The sequence below is a fragment of the Taurulus bubalis genome (assembly GCF_910589615.1).
Source record: "Taurulus bubalis genome assembly, chromosome: 7".
Taxonomy (NCBI): Eukaryota; Metazoa; Chordata; class Actinopteri; order Perciformes; family Cottidae; genus Taurulus; species Taurulus bubalis.
This window is the reverse complement of record NC_136595.1, coordinates 3510299-3533925: the sequence shown is the minus strand read 5'-3', so window position 1 is coordinate 3533925 and position 23627 is coordinate 3510299.

The following is a 23627-nucleotide window of genomic DNA, read 5'->3' as shown; positions in this document are numbered from 1 at the left end:
GCAGGAAATCATACAATCTAAGTGTTTGACAACAAAATGCACTTTTGGACTCTGTTGAGGCTGAAATGTCTTTTCGGAGCATACAAGTTGGAAATGTAACTTAAAGCAGTAAAACGTGATGAGAGCATCAGGGACTCTTACACTATAGTACAACTTGAATGGCTGGTATTCTATCATGCATTAAATGCAGGAAATCATAGAATCTAAGTGTTTGACAACAAAATGCACTTTTGGACTCTGTTGAGGCTGAAACGTCTTTTCGGAGCATAAAAGTTGGAAATGCAACTTAAAGCAGTAAAACGTGATGAGAGCATCAGGGACTCTTACACTATAGTACAACTTGAATGTCTGGTATTCTATCATGCATTAAATGCAGGAAATCATAGAATCTAAGTGTTTGACAACAAAATGCACTTTTGGACTCTGTTGAGGCTGAAACGTCTTTTCGGAGCATAAAAGTTGGAAATGCAACTTAAAGCAGTAAAACGTGATGAGAGCATCAGGTACTCTTATATTACAATGAAACATGAATGGCTGGTATTCTATGATGCATTAAATGCAGGAAATCATAGAACCTAAGTGTTTGACAACAAAATGCACTTTTGGACTCTGTTAAGGCTGAAACGTCTTTTCGGAGCATAAAAGTTAAAAATGCAACTTAAAGCAGTAAAACGTGATGAGAGCATCAGGGACTCTTACACTATAGTACAACTTGAATGTCTGGTATTATATCATGGATTAAATGCAGGAAATCATAGAATCTAAGTGTTTGATAACAAAATGCACTCAAATGCACTCATTCAGCCTCAACAGAGTCCAAAAGTGCATTTTGTTGTCAAACACTTAGATTGTATGATTTCCTGCATTTAATGCATGATAGAATACCAGACATTCAAGTTGTACTATAGTGTAAGAGTCCCTGATGCTCTCATCACGTTTTACTGCTTTAAGTTACATTTCCAACTTGTATGCTCCGAAAAGACATTTCAGCCTCAACAGAGTCCAAAAGTGCATTTTGTTGTTAAACACTTAGATTCTATGATTTCCTGCATTTAATGCATCATAGAATAGCAACCATTCATGTTTCATTGTAATATAAGAGTACCTGATGCTCTCATCACGTTTTACTGCTTTAAGTTGCATTTCCAACTTTTATGCTCCGAAAAGACGTTTCAGCCTCAACAGAGTCCAAAAGTGCATTTTGTTGTCAAACACTTAGATTCTATGATTTCCTGCATTTAATGCATGATATAATACCAGACATTCAAGTTGGACTATAGTGTAAGAGTCCCTGATGCTCTCATCACGTTTTACTGCTTTAAGTTGCATTTTCAACTTTTATGCTCCGAAAAGACGTTTCAGCCTTAACAGAGTCCAAAAGTGCATTTTGTTGTCAAACACTTAGATTGTATGATTTCCTGCATTTAATGCATGATAGAATACCAGACATTCAAGTTGTACTATAGTGTAAGAGTACCTGATGCTCTCATCACGTTTTACTGCTTTAAGTTACATTTCCGACTTTTATGCTCCGAAAAGACGTTTCAGCCTCAACAGAGTCCAAAAGTGCATTTTGTTGTCAAACACTTAGATTCTATGATTTCCTGCATTTAATGCATGATATAATACCAGACATTCAAGTTGTACTATAGTGTAAGAGTCCCTGATGCTCTCATCACGTTTTACTGCTTTAAGTTGCATTTTCAACTTTTATGCTCCGAAAAGACGTTTCAGCCTTAACAGAGTCCAAAAGTGCATTTTGTTGTCAAACACTTAGGTTCTATGATTTCCTGCATTTAATGCATCATAGAATAGCAACCATTCATGTTTCATTGTAATATAAGAGTACCTGATGCTCTCATCACGTTTTACTGCTTTAAGTTGCATTTCCAACTTTTATGCTCCGAAAAGACGTTTCAGCCTCAACAGAGTCCAAAAGTGCATTTTGTTGTCAAACACTTAGATTCTATGATTTCCTGCATTTAATGCATGATATAATACCAGACATTCAAGTTGGACTATAGTGTAAGAGTCCCTGATGCTCTCATCACGTTTTACTGCTTTAAGTTGCATTTTCAACTTTTATGCTCCGAAAAGACGTTTCAGCCTTAACAGAGTCCAAAAGTGCATTTTGTTGTCAAACACTTAGATTGTATGATTTCCTGCATTTAATGCATGATAGAATACCAGACATTCAAGTTGTACTATAGTGTAAGAGTACCTGATGCTCTCATCACGTTTTACTGCTTTAAGTTACATTTCCGACTTTTATGCTCCGAAAAGACGTTTCAGCCTCAACAGAGTCCAAAAGTGCATTTTGTTGTCAAACACTTAGATTCTATGATTTCCTGCATTTAATGCATGATATAATACCAGACATTCAAGTTGTACTATAGTGTAAGAGTCCCTGATGCTCTCATCACGTTTTACTGCTTTAAGTTGCATTTTCAACTTTTATGCTCCGAAAAGACGTTTCAGCCTTAACAGAGTCCAAAAGTGCATTTTGTTGTCAAACACTTAGGTTCTATGATTTCCTGCATTTAATGCATCATAGAATACCAGCCATTCATGTTTCATTGTAATATAAGCGTACCTGATGCTCTCATCACGTTTTACTGCTTTAAGTTGCATTTTTAACTTTTATGCTCCGAAAAGACGTTTCAGCCTTAACAGAGTCCAAAAGTGCATTTTGTTGTCAAACACTTAGATTGTATGATTTCCTGCATTTAATGCATGATAGAATACCAGACATTCAAGTTGTACTATAGTGTAAGAGTCCCTGATGCTCTCATCACGTTTTACTGCTTTAAGTTGCATTTTTAACTTTTATGCTCCGAAAAGACGTTTCAGCCTTAACAGAGTCCAAAAGTGCATTTTGTTGTCAAACACTTAGATTGTATGATTTCCTGCATTTAATGCATGATAGAATACCAGACATTCAAGTTGTACTATAGTGTAAGAGTACCTGATGCTCTCATCACGTTTTACTTCTTTAAGTTACATTTCCAACTTGTCTGCTCCGAAAAGACATTTCAGCCTCAACAGAGTCCAAAAGTGCATTTTGTTGTCAAACACTTAGATTCTATGATTTACTGCATTTAATGCATCATAGAATACCAACCATTCATGTTTCATTGTAATATAAGAGTACCTGATGCTCTCATCACGTTTTACTGCTTTAAGTTGCATTTTTAACTTTTATGCTCCGAAAAGACGTTTCAGCCTTAACAGAGTCCAAAAGTGCATTTTGTTGTCAAACACTTAGATTGTATGATTTCCTGCATTTAATGCATGATAGAATACCAGACATTCAAGTTGTACTATAGTGTAAGAGTCCCTGATGCTCTCATCACGTTTTACTGCTTTAAGTTGCATTTTCAACTTTTATGCTCCGAAAAGACGTTTCAGCCTTAACAGAGTCCAAAAGTGCATTTTGTTGTCAAACACTTAGATTGTATGATTTCCTGCATTTAATGCATGATAGAATACCAGACATTCATGTTGTACTATAGTGTAAGAGTACCTGATGCTCTCATCACGTTTTACTGCTTTAAGTTACATTTCCGACTTTTATGCTCCGAAAAGACGTTTCAGCCTCAACAGAGTCCAAAAGTGCATTTTGTTGTCAAACACTTAGATTCTATGATTTCCTGCATTTAATGCATGATAGAATACCAGACATTCAAGTTGTACTATAGTGTAAGAGTCCCTGATGCTCTCATCACGTTTTACTGCTTTAAGTTGCATTTTCAACTTTTATGCTCCGAAAAGACGTTTCAGCCTTAACAGAGTCCAAAAGTGCATTTTGTTGTCAAACACTTAGGTTCTATGATTTCCTGCATTTAATGCATCATAGAATACCAGCCATTCATGTTTCATTGTAATATAAGAGTACCTGATGCTCTCATCACGTTTTACTGCTTTAAGTTGCATTTTTAACTTTTATGCTCCGAAAAGACGTTTCAGCCTTAACAGAGTCCAAAAGTGCATTTTGTTGTCAAACACTTAGATTGTATGATTTCCTGCATTTAATGCATGATAGACTACCAGACATTCAAGTTGTACTATAGTGTAAGAGTCCCTGATGCTCTAATCACGTTTTACTGCTTTAAGTTGCATTTTTAACTTTTATGCTCCGAAAAGACGTTTCAGCCTTAACAGAGTCCAAAAGTGCATTTTGTTGTCAAACACTTAGATTGTATGATTTCCTGCATTTAATGCATGATAGAATACCAGACATTCAAGTTGTACTATAGTGTAAGAGTACCTGATGCTCTCATCACGTTTTACTGCTTTAAGTTACATTTCCGACTTTTATGCTCCGAAAAGACGTTTCAGCCTCAACAGAGTCCAAAAGTGCATTTTGTTGTCAAACACTTAGGTTCTATGATTTCCTGCATTTAATGCATCATAGAATACCAGCCATTCATGTTTCATTGTAATATAAGAGTACCTGATGCTCTCATCACGTTTTACTGCTTTAAGTTGCATTTTTAACTTTTATGCTCCGAAAAGACGTTTCAGCCTTAACAGAGTCCAAAAGTGCATTTTGTTGTCAAACACTTAGATTGTATGATTTCCTGCATTTAATGCATGATAGAATACCAGACATTCAAGTTGTACTATAGTGTAAGAGTCACTGATGCTCTCATCACGTTTTACTGCTTTAAGTTGCATTTTTAACTTTTATTCTCCGAAAAGACGTTTCAGCCTTAACAGAGTCCAAAAGTGCATTTTGTTGTCAAACACTTAGATTCTATGATTTCCTGCATTTAATGCATCATAGAATAGCAACCATTCATGTTTCATTGTAATATAAGAGTACCTGATGCTCTCATCACGTTTTACTGCTTTAAGTTGCATTTCCAACTTTTATGCTCCGAAAAGACGTTTCAGCCTCAACAGAGTCCAAAAGTGCATTTTGTTGTCAAACACTTAGATTCTATGATTTCCTGCATTTAATGCATCATAGAATACCAGCCATTCAAGTTGTACTATAGTGTAAGAGTCCCTGATGCTCTCATCACGTTTTACTGCTTTAAGTTGCATTTTCAACTTTTATGCTCCGAAAAGACGTTTCAGCCTTAACAGAGTCCAAAAGTGCATTTTGTTGTCAAACACTTAGATTGTATGATTTCCTGCATTTAATGCATGATAAAATACCAGACATTCAAGTTGTACTATAGTGTAAGAGTCCCTGATGCTCTCATCACGTTTTACTGCTTTAAGTTACATTTCCAACTTGTATGCTCCGAAAAGACATTTCAGCCTCAACAGAGTCCAAAAGTGCATTTTGTTGTCAAACACTTAGATTCTATGATTTCCTGCATTTAATGCATCATAGAATAGCAACCATTCATGTTTCATTGTAATATAAGAGTACCTGATGCTCTCATCACGTTTTACTGCTTTAAGTTGCATTTCCAACTTTTATGCTCCGAAAAGACGTTTCAGCCTCAACAGAGTCCAAAAGTGCATTTTGTTGTCAAACACTTAGATTCTATGATTTCCTGCATTTAATGCATGATATAATACCAGACATTCAAGTTGTACTATAGTGTAAGAGTCCCTGATGCTCTCATCACGTTTTACTGCTTTAAGTTGCATTTTCAACTTTTATGCTCCGAAAAGACGTTTCAGCCTTAACAGAGTCCAAAAGTGCATTTTGTTGTCAAACACTTAGATTGTATGATTTCCTGCATTTAATGCATGATAGAATACCAGACATTCAAGTTGTACTATAGTGTAAGAGTACCTGATGCTCTCATCACGTTTTACTGCTTTAAGTTACATTTCCGACTTTTATGCTCCGAAAAGACGTTTCAGCCTCAACAGAGTCCAAAAGTGCATTTTGTTGTCAAACACTTAGATTCTATGATTTCCTGCATTTAATGCATGATATAATACCAGACATTCAAGTTGTACTATAGTGTAAGAGTCCCTGATGCTCTCATCACGTTTTACTGCTTTAAGTTGCATTTTCAACTTTTATGCTCCGAAAAGACGTTTCAGCCTTAACAGAGTCCAAAAGTGCATTTTGTTGTCAAACACTTAGGTTCTATGATTTCCTGCATTTAATGCATCATAGAATACCAGCCATTCATGTTTCATTGTAATATAAGAGTACCTGATGCTCTCATCACGTTTTACTGCTTTAAGTTGCATTTTTAACTTTTATGCTCCGAAAAGACGTTTCAGCCTTAACAGAGTCCAAAAGTGCATTTTGTTGTCAAACACTTAGATTGTATGATTTCCTGCATTTAATGCATGATAGAATACCAGACATTCAAGTTGTACTATAGTGTAAGAGTCCCTGATGCTCTCATCACGTTTTACTGCTTTAAGTTGCATTTTTAACTTTTATGCTCCGAAAAGACGTTTCAGCCTTAACAGAGTCCAAAAGTGCATTTTGTTGTCAAACACTTAGATTGTATGATTTCCTGCATTTAATGCATGATAGAATACCAGACATTCAAGTTGTACTATAGTGTAAGAGTACCTGATGCTCTCATCACGTTTTACTTCTTTAAGTTACATTTCCAACTTGTCTGCTCCGAAAAGACATTTCAGCCTCAACAGAGTCCAAAAGTGCATTTTGTTGTCAAACACTTAGATTCTATGATTTACTGCATTTAATGCATCATAGAATACCAACCATTCATGTTTCATTGTAATGTAAGAGTACCTGATGCTCTCATCACGTTTTACTGCTTTAAGTTGCATTTTTAACTTTTATGCTCCGAAAAGACGTTTCAGCCTTAACAGAGTCCAAAAGTGCATTTTGTTGTCAAACACTTAGATTGTATGATTTCCTGCATTTAATGCATGATAGAATACCAGACATTCAAGTTGTACTATAGTGTAAGAGTCCCTGATGCTCTCATCACGTTTTACTGCTTTAAGTTGCATTTTCAACTTTTATGCTCCGAAAAGACGTTTCAGCCTCAACAGAGTCCAAAAGTGCATTTTGTTGTCAAACACTTAGATTGTATGATTTCCTGCATTTAATGCATGATAGAATACCAGACATTCAAGTTGTACTATAGTGTAAGAGTACCTGATGCTCTCATCACGTTTTACTGCTTTAAGTTACATTTCCGACTTTTATGCTCCGAAAAGACGTTTCAGCCTCAACAGAGTCCAAAAGTGCATTTTGTTGTCAAACACTTAGATTCTATGATTTCCTGCATTTAATGCATGATATAATACCAGACATTCAAGTTGTACTATAGTGTAAGAGTCCCTGATGCTCTCATCACGTTTTACTGCTTTAAGTTGCATTTTCAACTTTTATGCTCCGAAAAGACGTTTCAGCCTTAACAGAGTCCAAAAGTGCATTTTGTTGTCAAACACTTAGGTTCTATGATTTCCTGCATTTAATGCATCATAGAATACCAGCCATTCATGTTTCATTGTAATATAAGCGTACCTGATGCTCTCATCACGTTTTACTGCTTTAAGTTGCATTTTTAACTTTTATGCTCCGAAAAGACGTTTCAGCCTTAACAGAGTCCAAAAGTGCATTTTGTTGTCAAACACTTAGATTGTATGATTTCCTGCATTTAATGCATGATAGAATACCAGACATTCAAGTTGTACTATAGTGTAAGAGTCCCTGATGCTCTCATCACGTTTTACTGCTTTAAGTTGCATTTTTAACTTTTATGCTCCGAAAAGACGTTTCAGCCTTAACAGAGTCCAAAAGTGCATTTTGTTGTCAAACACTTAGATTGTATGATTTCCTGCATTTAATGCATGATAGAATACCAGACATTCAAGTTGTACTATAGTGTAAGAGTACCTGATGCTCTCATCACGTTTTACTTCTTTAAGTTACATTTCCAACTTGTCTGCTCCGAAAAGACATTTCAGCCTCAACAGAGTCCAAAAGTGCATTTTGTTGTCAAACACTTAGATTCTATGATTTACTGCATTTAATGCATCATAGAATACCAACCATTCATGTTTCATTGTAATATAAGCGTACCTGATGCTCTCATCACGTTTTACTGCTTTAAGTTGCATTTTTAACTTTTATGCTCCGAAAAGACGTTTCAGCCTTAACAGAGTCCAAAAGTGCATTTTGTTGTCAAACACTTAGATTGTATGATTTCCTGCATTTAATGCATGATAGAATACCAGACATTCAAGTTGTACTATAGTGTAAGAGTACCTGATGCTCTCATCACGTTTTACTTCTTTAAGTTACATTTCCAACTTGTCTGCTCCGAAAAGACATTTCAGCCTCAACAGAGTCCAAAAGTGCATTTTGTTGTCAAACACTTAGATTCTATGATTTACTGCATTTAATGCATCATAGAATACCAACCATTCATGTTTCATTGTAATATAAGCGTACCTGATGCTCTCATCACGTTTTACTGCTTTAAGTTGCATTTTTAACTTTTATGCTCCGAAAAGACGTTTCAGCCTTAACAGAGTCCAAAAGTGCATTTTGTTGTCAAACACTTAGATTGTATGATTTCCTGCATTTAATGCATGATAGAATACCAGACATTCAAGTTGTACTATAGTGTAAGAGACCCTGATGCTCTCATCACGTTTTACTGCTTTAAGTTGCATTTTTAACTTTTATGCTCCGAAAAGACGTTTCAGCCTTAACAGAGTCCAAAAGTGCATTTTGTTGTCAAACACTTAGATTGTATGATTTCCTGCATTTAATGCATGATAGAATACCAGACATTCAAGTTGTACTATAGTGTAAGAGTCCCTGATGCTCTCATCACGTTTTACTGCTTTAAGTTGCATTTTTAACTTTTATGCTCCGAAAAGACGTTTCAGCCTTAACAGAGTCCAAAAGTGCATTTTGTTGTCAAACACTTAGATTGTATGATTTCCTGCATTTAATGCATGATAGAATACCAGACATTCAAGTTGTACTATAGTGTAAGAGTACCTGATGCTCTCATCACGTTTTACTTCTTTAAGTTACATTTCCAACTTGTCTGCTCCGAAAAGACATTTCAGCCTCAACAGAGTCCAAAAGTGCATTTTGTTGTCAAACACTTAGATTCTATGATTTACTGCATTTAATGCATCATAGAATACCAACCATTCATGTTTCATTGTAATGTAAGAGTACCTGATGCTCTCATCACGTTTTACTGCTTTAAGTTGCATTTTTAACTTTTATGCTCCGAAAAGACGTTTCAGCCTTAACAGAGTCCAAAAGTGCATTTTGTTGTCAAACACTTAGATTGTATGATTTCCTGCATTTAATGCATGATAGAATACCAGACATTCAAGTTGTACTATAGTGTAAGAGTCCCTGATGCTCTCATCACGTTTTACTGCTTTAAGTTGCATTTTCAACTTTTATGCTCCGAAAAGACGTTTCAGCCTTAATAGAGTCCAAAAGTGCATTTTGTTGTCAAACACTTAGATTGTATGATTTCCTGCATTTAATGCATGATAGAATACCAGACATTCAAGTTGTACTATAGTGTAAGAGTCCCTGATGCTCTCATCACGTTTTACTGCTTTAAGTTGCATTTTCAACTTTTATGTTCCGAAAAGACGTTTCAGCCTTAACAGAGTCCAAAAGTGCATTTTGTTGTCAAACACTTAGATTGTATGATTTCCTGCATTTAATGCATGATAGAATACCAGACATTCATGTTGTACTATAGTGTAAGAGTCCCTGATGCTCTCATCACGTTTTACTGCTTTAAGTTGCATTTTCAACTTTTATGCTCCGAAAAGACGTTTCAGCCTCAACAGAGTCCAAAAGTGCATTTTGTTGTCAAACACTTAGGTTCTATGATTTCCTGCATTTAATGCATCATAGAATACCAGCCATTCATGTTTCATTGTAATATAAGCGTACCTGATGCTCTCATCACGTTTTACTGCTTTAAGTTGCATTTTTAACTTTTATGCTCCGAAAAGACGTTTCAGCCTTAACAGAGTCCAAAAGTGCATTTTGTTGTCAAACACTTAGATTGTATGATTTCCTGCATTTAATGCATGATAGAATACCAGACATTCAAGTTGTACTATAGTGTAAGAGTCCCTGATGCTCTCATCACGTTTTACTGCTTTAAGTTGCATTTTTAACTTTTATGCTCCGAAAAGACGTTTCAGCCTTAACAGAGTCCAAAAGTGCATTTTGTTGTCAAACACTTAGATTGTATGATTTCCTGCATTTAATGCATGATAGAATACCAGACATTCAAGTTGTACTATAGTGTAAGAGTACCTGATGCTCTCATCACGTTTTACTTCTTTAAGTTACATTTCCAACTTGTCTGCTCCGAAAAGACATTTCAGCCTCAACAGAGTCCAAAAGTGCATTTTGTTGTCAAACACTTAGATTCTATGATTTACTGCATTTAATGCATCATAGAATACCAACCATTCATGTTTCATTGTAATATAAGAGTACCTGATGCTCTCATCACGTTTTACTGCTTTAAGTTGCATTTTTAACTTTTATGCTCCGAAAAGACGTTTCAGCCTTAACAGAGTCCAAAAGTGCATTTTGTTGTCAAACACTTAGATTGTATGATTTCCTGCATTTAATGCATGATAGAATACCAGACATTCAAGTTGTACTATAGTGTAAGAGTACCTGATGCTCTCATCACGTTTTACTTCTTTAAGTTACATTTCCAACTTGTCTGCTCCGAAAAGACATTTCAGCCTCAACAGAGTCCAAAAGTGCATTTTGTTGTCAAACACTTAGATTCTATGATTTACTGCATTTAATGCATCATAGAATAGCAACCATTCATGTTTCATTGTAATATAAGAGTACCTGATGCTCTCATCACGTTTTACTGCTTTAAGTTGCATTTCCAACTTTTATGCTCCGAAAAGACGTTTCAGCCTCAACAGAGTCCAAAAGTGCATTTTGTTGTCAAACACTTAGATTCTATGATTTCCTGCATTTAATGCATCATAGAATACCAGCCATTCAAGTTGTACTATAGTGTAAGAGTCCCTGATGCTCTCATCACGTTTTACTGCTTTAAGTTGCATTTTCAACTTTTATGCTCCGAAAAGACGTTTCAGCCTTAACAGAGTCCAAAAGTGCATTTTGTTGTCAAACACTTAGATTGTATGATTTCCTGCATTTAATGCATGATAAAATACCAGACATTCAAGTTGTACTATAGTGTAAGAGTCCCTGATGCTCTCATCACGTTTTACTGCTTTAAGTTACATTTCCAACTTGTATGCTCCGAAAAGACATTTCAGCCTCAACAGAGTCCAAAAGTGCATTTTGTTGTCAAACACTTAGATTCTATGATTTCCTGCATTTAATGCATCATAGAATAGCAACCATTCATGTTTCATTGTAATATAAGAGTACCTGATGCTCTCATCACGTTTTACTGCTTTAAGTTGCATTTCCAACTTTTATGCTCCGAAAAGACGTTTCAGCCTCAACAGAGTCCAAAAGTGCATTTTGTTGTCAAACACTTAGATTCTATGATTTCCTGCATTTAATGCATGATATAATACCAGACATTCAAGTTGTACTATAGTGTAAGAGTCCCTGATGCTCTCATCACGTTTTACTGCTTTAAGTTGCATTTTCAACTTTTATGCTCCGAAAAGACGTTTCAGCCTTAACAGAGTCCAAAAGTGCATTTTGTTGTCAAACACTTAGATTCTATGATTTCCTGCATTTAATGCATGATAGAATACCAGACATTCAAGTTGTACTATAGTGTAAGAGTACCTGATGCTCTCATCACGTTTTACTGCTTTAAGTTACATTTCCGACTTTTATGCTCCGAAAAGACGTTTCAGCCTCAACAGAGTCCAAAAGTGCATTTTGTTGTCAAACACTTAGATTCTATGATTTCCTGCATTTAATGCATGATATAATACCAGACATTCAAGTTGTACTATAGTGTAAGAGTCCCTGATGCTCTCATCACGTTTTACTGCTTTAAGTTGCATTTTCAACTTTTATGCTCCGAAAAGACGTTTCAGCCTTAACAGAGTCCAAAAGTGCATTTTGTTGTCAAACACTTAGGTTCTATGATTTCCTGCATTTAATGCATCATAGAATACCAGCCATTCATGTTTCATTGTAATATAAGAGTACCTGATGCTCTCATCACGTTTTACTGCTTTAAGTTGCATTTTTAACTTTTATGCTCCGAAAAGACGTTTCAGCCTTAACAGAGTCCAAAAGTGCATTTTGTTGTCAAACACTTAGATTGTATGATTTCCTGCATTTAATGCATGATAGAATACCAGACATTCAAGTTGTACTATAGTGTAAGAGTCCCTGATGCTCTCATCACGTTTTACTGCTTTAAGTTGCATTTTTAACTTTTATGCTCCGAAAAGACGTTTCAGCCTCAACAGAGTCCAAAAGTGCATTTTGTTGTCAAACACTTAGATTGTATGATTTCCTGCATTTAATGCATGATAGAATACCAGACATTCAAGTTGTACTATAGTGTAAGAGTACCTGATGCTCTCATCACGTTTTACTTCTTTAAGTTACATTTCCAACTTGTCTGCTCCGAAAAGACATTTCAGCCTCAACAGAGTCCAAAAGTGCATTTTGTTGTCAAACACTTAGATTCTATGATTTACTGCATTTAATGCATCATAGAATACCAACCATTCATGTTTCATTGTAATGTAAGAGTACCTGATGCTCTCATCACGTTTTACTGCTTTAAGTTGCATTTTTAACTTTTATGCTCCGAAAAGACGTTTCAGCCTTAACAGAGTCCAAAAGTGCATTTTGTTGTCAAACACTTAGATTGTATGATTTCCTGCATTTAATGCATGATAGAATACCAGACATTCAAGTTGTACTATAGTGTAAGAGTCCCTGATGCTCTCATCACGTTTTACTGCTTTAAGTTGCATTTTCAACTTTTGTGCTCCGAAAAGACGTTTCAGCCTCAACAGAGTCCAAAAGTGCATTTTGTTGTCAAACACTTAGATTGTATGATTTCCTGCATTTAATGCATGATAGAATACCAGACATTCAAGTTGTACTATAGTGTAAGAGTACCTGATGCTCTCATCACGTTTTACTGCTTTAAGTTACATTTCCGACTTTTATGCTCCGAAAAGACGTTTCAGCCTCAACAGAGTCCAAAAGTGCATTTTGTTGTCAAACACTTAGATTCTATGATTTCCTGCATTTAATGCATGATATAATACCAGACATTCAAGTTGTACTATAGTGTAAGAGTCCCTGATGCTCTCATCACGTTTTACTGCTTTAAGTTGCATTTTCAACTTTTATGCTCCGAAAAGACGTTTCAGCCTTAACAGAGTCCAAAAGTGCATTTTGTTGTCAAACACTTAGGTTCTATGATTTCCTGCATTTAATGCATCATAGAATACCAGCCATTCATGTTTCATTGTAATATAAGCGTACCTGATGCTCTCATCACGTTTTACTGCTTTAAGTTGCATTTTTAACTTTTATGCTCCGAAAAGACGTTTCAGCCTTAACAGAGTCCAAAAGTGCATTTTGTTGTCAAACACTTAGATTGTATGATTTCCTGCATTTAATGCATGATAGAATACCAGACATTCAAGTTGTACTATAGTGTAAGAGTCCCTGATGCTCTCATCACGTTTTACTGCTTTAAGTTGCATTTTTAACTTTTATGCTCCGAAAAGACGTTTCAGCCTTAACAGAGTCCAAAAGTGCATTTTGTTGTCAAACACTTAGATTGTATGATTTCCTGCATTTAATGCATGATAGAATACCAGACATTCAAGTTGTACTATAGTGTAAGAGTACCTGATGCTCTCATCACGTTTTACTTCTTTAAGTTACATTTCCAACTTGTCTGCTCCGAAAAGACATTTCAGCCTCAACAGAGTCCAAAAGTGCATTTTGTTGTCAAACACTTAGATTCTATGATTTACTGCATTTAATGCATCATAGAATACCAACCATTCATGTTTCATTGTAATATAAGCGTACCTGATGCTCTCATCACGTTTTACTGCTTTAAGTTGCATTTTTAACTTTTATGCTCCGAAAAGACGTTTCAGCCTTAACAGAGTCCAAAAGTGCATTTTGTTGTCAAACACTTAGATTGTATGATTTCCTGCATTTAATGCATGATAGAATACCAGACATTCAAGTTGTACTATAGTGTAAGAGTACCTGATGCTCTCATCACGTTTTACTTCTTTAAGTTACATTTCCAACTTGTCTGCTCCGAAAAGACATTTCAGCCTCAACAGAGTCCAAAAGTGCATTTTGTTGTCAAACACTTAGATTCTATGATTTACTGCATTTAATGCATCATAGAATACCAACCATTCATGTTTCATTGTAATATAAGCGTACCTGATGCTCTCATCACGTTTTACTGCTTTAAGTTGCATTTTTAACTTTTATGCTCCGAAAAGACGTTTCAGCCTTAACAGAGTCCAAAAGTGCATTTTGTTGTCAAACACTTAGATTGTATGATTTCCTGCATTTAATGCATGATAGAATACCAGACATTCAAGTTGTACTATAGTGTAAGAGACCCTGATGCTCTCATCACGTTTTACTGCTTTAAGTTGCATTTTTAACTTTTATGCTCCGAAAAGACGTTTCAGCCTTAACAGAGTCCAAAAGTGCATTTTGTTGTCAAACACTTAGATTGTATGATTTCCTGCATTTAATGCATGATAGAATACCAGACATTCAAGTTGTACTATAGTGTAAGAGTCCCTGATGCTCTCATCACGTTTTACTGCTTTAAGTTGCATTTTTAACTTTTATGCTCCGAAAAGACGTTTCAGCCTTAACAGAGTCCAAAAGTGCATTTTGTTGTCAAACACTTAGATTGTATGATTTCCTGCATTTAATGCATGATAGAATACCAGACATTCAAGTTGTACTATAGTGTAAGAGTACCTGATGCTCTCATCACGTTTTACTTCTTTAAGTTACATTTCCAACTTGTCTGCTCCGAAAAGACATTTCAGCCTCAACAGAGTCCAAAAGTGCATTTTGTTGTCAAACACTTAGATTCTATGATTTACTGCATTTAATGCATCATAGAATACCAACCATTCATGTTTCATTGTAATGTAAGAGTACCTGATGCTCTCATCACGTTTTACTGCTTTAAGTTGCATTTTTAACTTTTATGCTCCGAAAAGACGTTTCAGCCTGAACAGAGTCCAAAAGTGCATTTTGTTGTCAAACACTTAGATTGTATGATTTCCTGCATTTAATGCATGATAGAATACCAGACATTCAAGTTGTACTATAGTGTAAGAGTCCCTGATGCTCTCATCACGTTTTACTGCTTTAAGTTGCATTTTCAACTTTTATGCTCCGAAAAGACGTTTCAGCCTTAATAGAGTCCAAAAGTGCATTTTGTTGTCAAACACTTAGATTGTATGATTTCCTGCATTTAATGCATGATAGAATACCAGACATTCAAGTTGTACTATAGTGTAAGAGTCCCTGATGCTCTCATCACGTTTTACTGCTTTAAGTTGCATTTTCAACTTTTATGTTCCGAAAAGACGTTTCAGCCTTAACAGAGTCCAAAAGTGCATTTTGTTGTCAAACACTTAGATTGTATGATTTCCTGCATTTAATGCATGATAGAATACCAGACATTCATGTTGTACTATAGTGTAAGAGTCCCTGATGCTCTCATCACGTTTTACTGCTTTAAGTTGCATTTTCAACTTTTATGCTCCGAAAAGACGTTTCAGCCTCAACAGAGTCCAAAAGTGCATTTTGTTGTCAAACACTTAGGTTCTATGATTTCCTGCATTTAATGCATCATAGAATACCAGCCATTCATGTTTCATTGTAATATAAGAGTACCTGATGCTCTCATCACGTTTTACTGCTTTAAGTTGCATTTTTAACTTTTATGCTCCGAAAAGACGTTTCAGCCTTAACAGAGTCCAAAAGTGCATTTTGTTGTCAAACACTTAGATTGTATGATTTCCTGCATTTAATGCATGATAGAATACCAGACATTCAAGTTGTACTATAGTGTAAGAGTCCCTGATGCTCTCATCACGTTTTACTGCTTTAAGTTGCATTTTCAACTTTTATGCTCCGAAAAGACGTTTCAGCCTTAACAGCGTCCAAAAGTGCATTTTGTTGTCAAACACTTAGATTGTATGATTTCCTGCATTTAATGCATGATAGAATACCAGACAATCATGTTGTACTATAGTGTAAGAGTACCTGATGCTCTCATCACGTTTTACTGCTTTAAGTTACATTTCCGACTTTTATGCTCCGAAAAGACGTTTCAGCCTCAACAGAGTCCAAAAGTGCATTTTGTTGTCAAACACTTAGATTCTATGATTTCCTGCATTTAATGCATGATATAATACCAGACATTCAAGTTGTACTATAGTGTAAGAGTCCCTGATGCTCTCATCACGTTTTACTGCTTTAAGTTGCATTTTCAACTTTTATGCTCCGAAAAGACGTTTCAGCCTTAACAGAGTCCAAAAGTGCATTTTGTTGTCAAACACTTAGATTGTATGATTTCCTGCATTTATTGCATGATAGAATACCAGACATTCAAGTTGTACTATAGTGTAAGAGTCCCTGATGCTCTCATCACGTTTTACTGCTTTAAGTTGCATTTTCAACTTTTATGCTCCGAAAAGACGTTTCAGCCTTAACAGAGTCCAAAAGTGCATTTTGTTGTCAAACACTTAGGTTCTATGATTTCCTGCATTTAATGCATGATAGACTACCAGACATTCAAGTTGTACTATAGTGTAAGAGTCCCTGATGCTCTAATCACGTTTTACTGCTTTAAGTTGCATTTTTAACTTTTATGCTCCGAAAAGACGTTTCAGCCTTAACAGAGTCCAAAAGTGCATTTTGTTGTCAAACACTTAGATTGTATGATTTCCTGCATTTAATGCATGATAGAATACCAGACATTCAAGTTGTACTATAGTGTAAGAGTACCTGATGCTCTCATCACGTTTTACTGCTTTAAGTTGCATTTTTAACTTTTATGCTCCGAAAAGACGTTTCAGCCTTAACAGAGTCCAAAAGTGCATTTTGTTGTCAAACACTTAGATTGTATGATTTCCTGCATTTAATGCATGATAGACTACCAGACATTCAAGTTGTACTATAGTGTAAGAGTCCCTGATGCTCTAATCACGTTTTACTGCTTTAAGTTGCATTTTTAACTTTTATGCTCCGAAAAGACGTTTCAGCCTTAACAGAGTCCAAAAGTGCATTTTGTTGTCAAACACTTAGATTGTATGATTTCCTGCATTTAATGCATGATAGAATACCAGACATTCAAGTTGTACTATAGTGTAAGAGTACCTGATGCTCTCATCACGTTTTACTGCTTTAAGTTACATTTCCGACTTTTATGCTCCGAAAAGACGTTTCAGCCTCAACAGAGTCCAAAAGTGCATTTTGTTGTCAAACACTTAGGTTCTATGATTTCCTGCATTTAATGCATCATAGAATACCAGCCATTCATGTTTCATTGTAATATAAGAGTACCTGATGCTCTCATCACGTTTTACTGCTTTAAGTTGCATTTTCAACTTTTATGCTCCGAAAAGACGTTTCAGCCTTAACAGAGTCCAAAAGTGCATTTTGTTGTCAAACACTTAGATTGTATGATTTCCTGCATTTATTGCATGATAGAATACCAGACATTCAAGTTGTACTATAGTGTAAGAGTCCCTGATGCTCTCATCACGTTTTACTGCTTTAAGTTGCATTTTCAACTTTTATGCTCCGAAAAGACGTTTCAGCCTTAACAGAGTCCAAAAGTGCATTTTGTTGTCAAACACTTAGGTTCTATGATTTCCTGCATTTAATGCATGATAGACTACCAGACATTCAAGTTGTACTATAGTGTAAGAGTCCCTGATGCTCTAATCACGTTTTACTGCTTTAAGTTGCATTTTTAACTTTTATGCTCCGAAAAGACGTTTCAGCCTTAACAGAGTCCAAAAGTGCATTTTGTTGTCAAACACTTAGATTGTATGATTTCCTGCATTTAATGCATGATAGAATACCAGACATTCAAGTTGTACTATAGTGTAAGAGTACCTGATGCTCTCATCACGTTTTACTGCTTTAAGTTACATTTCCGACTTTTATGCTCCGAAAAGACGTTTCAGCCTCAACAGAGTCCAAAAGTGCATTTTGTTGTCAAACACTTAGGTTCTGTGATTTCCTGCATTTAATGCATCATAGAATACCAGCCATTCATGTTTCATTGTAATATAAGAGTACCTGATGCTCTCATCACGTTTTACTGCTTTAAGTTGCATTTTTAACTTTTATGCTCCGAAAAGACGTTTCAGCCTTAACAGAGTCCAAAAGTGCATTTTGTTGTCAAACACTTAGATTGTATGATTTCCTGCATTTAATGCATGATAGAATACCAGACATTCAAGTTGTACTATAGTGTAAGAGTCACTGATGCTCTCATCACGTTTTACTGCTTTAAGTTGCATTTTTAACTTTTATTCTCCGAAAAGACGTTTCAGCCTTAACAGAGTCCAAAAGTGCATTTTGTTGTCAAACACTTAGATTGTATGATTTCCTGCATTTAATGCATGATAGAATACCAGACATTCAAGTTGTACTATAGTGTAAGAGTACCTGATGCTCTCATCACGTTTTACTTCTTTAAGTTACATTTCCAACTTGTATGCTCCGAAAAGACATTTCAGCCTCAACAGAGTCCAAAAGTGCATTTTGTTGTCAAACACTTAGATTCTATGATTTACTGCATTTAATGCATCATATAATACCAGCCATTCAAGTTGTACTATAGTGTAAGAGTCCCTGATAATCTCATAACGTTTTACTGCTTTAAGTTACATTTCCAACTTGTATGCTCCGAAAAGACGTTTCAGCCTCAACAGAGTCCAAAAGTGCATTTTGTTGTCAAACACTTAGATTGTATGATTTCCTGCATTTAATGCATGATAGAATACCAGACATTCAAGTTGTACTATAGTGTAAGAGTCCCTGATGCTCTCATCACGTTTTACTGCTTTAAGTTACATTTCCAACTTGTATGCTCCGAAAAGACATTTCAGCCTCAACAGAGTCCAAAAGTGCATTTTGTTGTCAAACACTTAGATTCTATGATTTCCTGCATTTAATGCATCATAGAATAGCAACCATTCATGTTTCATTGTAATATAAGAGTACCTGATGCTCTCATCACGTTTTACTGCTTTAAGTTGCATTTCCAACTTTTATGCTCCGAAAAGACGTTTCAGCCTCAACAGAGTCCAAAAGTGCATTTTGTTGTCAAACACTTAGATTCTATGATTTCCTGCATTTAATGCATCATAGAATACCAGCCATTCAAGTTGTACTATAGTGTAAGAGTCCCTGATGCTCTCATCACGTTTTACTGCTTTAAGTTGCATTTTCAACTTTTATGCTCCGAAAAGACGTTTCAGCCTTAACAGAGTCCAAAAGTGCATTTTGTTGTCAAACACTTAGATTGTATGATTTCCTGCATTTAATGCATGATAGAATACCAGACATTCAAGTTGTACTATAGTGTAAGAGTCCCTGATGCTCTCATCACGTTTTACTGCTTTAAGTTACATTTCCAACTTGTATGCTCCGAAAAGACATTTCAGCCTCAACAGAGTCCAAAAGTGCATTTTGTTGTCAAACACTTAGATTCTATGATTTCCTGCATTTAATGCATCATAGAATAGCAACCATTCATGTTTCATTGTAATATAAGAGTACCTGATGCTCTCATCACGTTTTACTGCTTTAAGTTGCATTTTTAACTTTTATGCTCCGAAAAGACGTTTCAGCCTCAACAGAGTCCAAAAGTGCATTTTGTTGTCAAACACTTAGATTCTATGATTTCCTGCATTTAATGCATGATATAATACCAGACATTCAAGTTGTACTATAGTGTAAGAGTCCCTGATGCTCTCATGACGTTTTACTGCTTTAAGTTGCATTTTCAACTTTTATGCTCCGAAAAGACGTTTCAGCCTTAACAGAGTCCAAAAGTGCATTTTGTTGTCAAACACTTAGATTGTATGATTTCCTGCATTTAATGCATGATAGAATACCAGACATTCAAGTTGTACTATAGTGTAAGAGTCCCTGATGCTCTCATCACGTTTTACTGCTTTAAGTTGCATTTTTAACTTTTATGCTCCGAAAAGACGTTTCAGCCTTAACAGAGTCCAAAAGTGCATTTTGTTGTCAAACACTTAGATTGTATGATTTCCTGCATTTAATGCATGATAGAATACCAGACATTCAAGTTGTACTATAGTGTAAGAGTACCTGATGCTCTCATCACGTTTTACTTCTTTAAGTTACATTTCCAACTTGTCTGCTCCGAAAAGACATTTCAGCCTCAACAGAGTCCAAAAGTGCATTTTGTTGTCAAACACTTAGATTCTATGATTTACTGCATTTAATGCATCATAGAATACCAACCATTCATGTTTCATTGTAATGTAAGAGTACCTGATGCTCTCATCACGTTTTACTGCTTTAAGTTGCATTTTTAACTTTTATGCTCCGAAAAGACGTTTCAGCCTTAACAGAGTCCAAAAGTGCATTTTGTTGTCAAACACTTAGATTGTATGATTTCCTGCATTTAATGCATGATAGAATACCAGACATTCAAGTTGTACTATAGTGTAAGAGTCCCTGATGCTCTCATCACGTTTTACTGCTTTAAGTTGCATTTTCAACTTTTATGCTCCGAAAAGACGTTTCAGCCTTAATAGAGTCCAAAAGTGCATTTTGTTGTCAAACACTTAGATTGTATGATTTCCTGCATTTAATGCATGATAGAATACCAGACATTCAAGTTGTACTATAGTGTAAGAGTACCTGATGCTCTCATCACGTTTTACTGCTTTAAGTTACATTTCCGACTTTTATGCTCCGAAAAGACGTTTCAGCCTCAACAGAGTCCAAAAGTGCATTTTGTTGTCAAACACTTAGATTCTATGATTTCCTGCATTTAATGCATGATATAATACCAGACATTCAAGTTGTACTATAGTGTAAGAGTCCCTGATGCTCTCATCACGTTTTACTGCTTTAAGTTGCATTTTCAACTTTTATGCTCCGAAAAGACGTTTCAGCCTTAACAGAGTCCAAAAGTGCATTTTGTTGTCAAACACTTAGATTGTATGATTTCCTGCATTTATTGCATGATAGAATACCAGACATTCAAGTTGTACTATAGTGTAAGAGTCCCTGATGCTCTCATCACGTTTTACTGCTTTAAGTTGCATTTTCAACTTTTATGCTCCGAAAAGACGTTTCAGCCTCAACAGAGTCCAAAAGTGCATTTTGTTGTCAAACACTTAGATTCTATGATTTACTGCATTTAATGCATCATAGAATACCAACCATTCATGTTTCATTGTAATGTAAGAGTACCTGATGCTCTCATCACGTTTTACTGCTTTAAGTTGCATTTTTAACTTTTATGCTCCGAAAAGACGTTTCAGCCTTAACAGAGTCCAAAAGTGCATTTTGTTGTCAAACACTTAGATTGTATGATTTCCTGCATTTAATGCATGATAGAATACCAGACATTCAAGTTGTACTATAGTGTAAGAGTCCCTGATGCTCTCATCACGTTTTACTGCTTTAAGTTGCATTTTCAACTTTTATGCTCCGAAAAGACGTTTCAGCCTTAATAGAGTCCAAAAGTGCATTTTGTTGTCAAACACTTAGATTGTATGATTTCCTGCATTTAATGCATGATAGAATACCAGACATTCAAGTTGTACTATAGTGTAAGAGTACCTGATGCTCTCATCACGTTTTACTGCTTTAAGTTACATTTCCGACTTTTATGCTCCGAAAAGACGTTTCAGCCTCAACAGAGTCCAAAAGTGCATTTTGTTGTCAAACACTTAGATTCTATGATTTCCTGCATTTAATGCATGATATAATACCAGACATTCAAGTTGTACTATAGTGTAAGAGTCCCTGATGCTCTCATCACGTTTTACTGCTTTAAGTTGCATTTTCAACTTTTATGCTCCGAAAAGACGTTTCAGCCTTAACAGAGTCCAAAAGTGCATTTTGTTGTCAAACACTTAGATTGTATGATTTCCTGCATTTATTGCATGATAGAATACCAGACATTCAAGTTGTACTATAGTGTAAGAGTCCCTGATGCTCTCATCACGTTTTACTGCTTTAAGTTGCATTTTCAACTTTTATGATCCGAAAAGACGTTTCAGCCTTAACAGAGTCCAAAAGTGCATTTTGTTGTCAAACACTTAGGTTCTATGATTTCCTGCATTTAATGCATCATAGAATACCAGCCATTCATGTTTCATTGTAATATAAGAGTACCTGATGCTCTCATCACGTTTTACTGCTTTAAGTTGCATTTTTAACTTTTATGCTCCGAAAAGACGTTTCAGCCTTAACAGAGTCCAAAAGTGCATTTTGTTGTCAAACACTTAGATTGTATGATTTCCTGCATTTAATGCATGATAGAATACCAGACATTCAAGTTGTACTATAGTGTAAGAGTCCCTGATGCTCTCATCACGTTTTACTGCTTTAAGTTGCATTTTTAACTTTTATGCTCCGAAAAGACGTTTCAGCCTTAACAGAGTCCAAAAGTGCATTTTGTTGTCAAACACTTAGATTGTATGATTTCCTGCATTTAATGCATGATAGAATACCAGACATTCAAGTTGTACTATAGTGTAAGAGTACCTGATGCTCTCATCACGTTTTACTTCTTTAAGTTACATTTCCAACTTGTCTGCTCCGAAAAGACATTTCAGCCTCAACAGAGTCCAAAAGTGCATTTTGTTGTCAAACACTTAGATTCTATGATTTACTGCATTTAATGCATCATAGAATACCAACCATTCATGTTTCATTGTAATATAAGAGTACCTGATGCTCTCATCACGTTTTACTGCTTTAAGTTGCATTTTTAACTTTTATGCTCCGAAAAGACGTTTCAGCCTTAACAGAGTCCAAAAGTGCATTTTGTTGTCAAACACTTAGATTGTATGATTTCCTGCATTTAATGCATGATAGAATACCAGACATTCAAGTTGTACTATAGTGTAAGAGTCCCTGATGCTCTCATCACGTTTTACTGCTTTAAGTTGCATTTTCAACTTTTATGCTCCGAAAAGACGTTTCAGCCTTAATAGAGTCCAAAAGTGCATTTTGTTGTCAAACACTTAGATTGTATGATTTCCTGCATTTAATGCATGATAGAATACCAGACATTCATGTTTCATTGTAATATAAGAGTACCTGATGCTCTCATCACGTTTTACTGCTTTAAGTTGCATTTTTAACTTTTATGCTCCGAAAAGACGTTTCAGCCTTAACAGAGTCCAAAAGTGCATTTTGTTGTCAAACACTTAGATTGTATGATTTCCTGCATTTAATGCATGATAGAATACCAGACATTCAAGTTGTACTATAGTGTAAGAGTACCTGATGCTCTCATCACGTTTTACTGCTTTAAGTTACATTTCCGACTTTTATGCTCCGAAAAGACGTTTCAGCCTCAACAGAGTCCAAAAGTGCATTTTGTTGTCAAACACTTAGATTCTATGATTTCCTGCATTTAATGCATGATATAATACCAGACATTCAAGTTGTACTATAGTGTAAGAGTCCCTGATGCTCTCATCAC